The sequence below is a fragment of the Eurypyga helias genome, unplaced genomic scaffold, assembly GCF_000690775.1.
Source record: "Eurypyga helias isolate BGI_N326 unplaced genomic scaffold, ASM69077v1 scaffold12105, whole genome shotgun sequence".
In the NCBI taxonomy this organism is placed as follows: domain Eukaryota; kingdom Metazoa; phylum Chordata; class Aves; order Eurypygiformes; family Eurypygidae; genus Eurypyga; species Eurypyga helias.
In genome coordinates this window covers 47,018-48,570 of record NW_010252104.1, presented here as the reverse complement: position 1 = coordinate 48,570, position 1,553 = coordinate 47,018, and positions in this window count along the sequence as shown.

Sequence of the window (1,553 nt, the reverse complement as noted above, 5' to 3'; positions counted from 1 at the left end):
GAGTTAAAGCACGACACCCAGGCAGGTTTCTTTTCCAATTTAGATTCTCTTTGCTCTCCCTCCAGCGGGTGTGGCTCATACTTGTTTTCAGCCCTGTGAAATGAACATTTCTGAACACTAAGTAAATATATTGCTGAATTAATCCTTGGTCAGTTTGTATGTCGAAGTGTATTCAGTTTCATCACTTGACACAGCACATTTTGCATGACCAGCTCTTTAAACAACTACTAATTTCTACTGTGTTTATTGAACTGTGGCATGAACCAATTAATTCTCATTTATTCTCACTGTTGGAAAAGCATTGACTCCTGTTTCAAAACCATGGTCATGTAAACCAAATTCCACTCCCTTCCTTTGAATCTGATACTGACGTTTCTAGGGAGCTAATAACCAAACGTTTCAGTACCCATTTGTCTTTCACAGTTTTCCAGTGACATCCATTACATTAAATGTGTGTTCCTAAATAAGCACTTGTAATTTCTTGTGCTTATAATCCAGGCTTCTGATGTACAAGACAAAAAAGTTCTTCTCCCATTATTGTGTGGCATATTGTTTAGGTTTACATTTTATTTTCCTCACTTGCCTTTTTTTTTTTTTTTTTTATTTTACAGCTTCTGAGATGCTTGCAAAATTACAGCACTTCACATAGCTGCTTGGCTGCCACTCCTCATAAGTCAAAACTGAAACTTGCAGGAAAAAAAAGGAAGATTTACAAAACCTGATAGCTTATCAGCTAGAGAACGGGGACTTGTCAGATCTAGTACTCCAGATTCAAAGATTGTGCAATACTTCTAAAGTTCCTGTTACACAACAAAGGTAAATTTCAAGAAAAGGTCTTTAGGAAGTGACTTCAGTTTCAAGTCACACGTATGCCAAAGGCACTTTGTCCCGTGACAGAGCTGTGACCTGGCCCACTGTCAGGTCTTGCATCTCAGATTGTTTCACACTTCAGTATCTCTGTCCTGCGTAATGTGTGAAGGCATTCCTTCACCTCTGCAGCCCGGGGCACACAGCTGCCCTTTCAGCTCTTCAGGCCCACGAAAAGCCCAGCCATCTTCAGACCTTCTGTGGCTGGTCATCTTTCCTCTACCAACACTGAATTCTCTTTGCCTTTGATGACACAGTAATAAGATCTGATACCAGTTCTCATCTCCCATTTTATTCAAAGAGCTGTGATTCTTCATAAAACGCTAGAATGCTGTATTTTCTTGATTCCTAAAGAAGAGCTACTGCTCCCAAATACTATTCCTCCCAAGCGCTGCATTGGCCCAGCTTTTGCCCCTGAAAGACCCTTCCCCAGCTCTGCGGGTGGGCTGTTCTTCTGGGTCTCTTGTCCCTGCAGCCTGCCAAGCTCCCATTATGCATTGCACCTCCATGGGCTATCTCTTCCAAAGGCTTCCAGTGTTATCCTGAGTGCCTTCCACTGCAGAGACGCGAGCTGACAAACTAGATTTCAAACAGCCCCCTCCTAATATTTTGTTATGTAATTGTTGGGGTTTAATGACCAGTAATGACAAGATACTTAGCCTGGATGCCAAAACCATCTCTGAAAG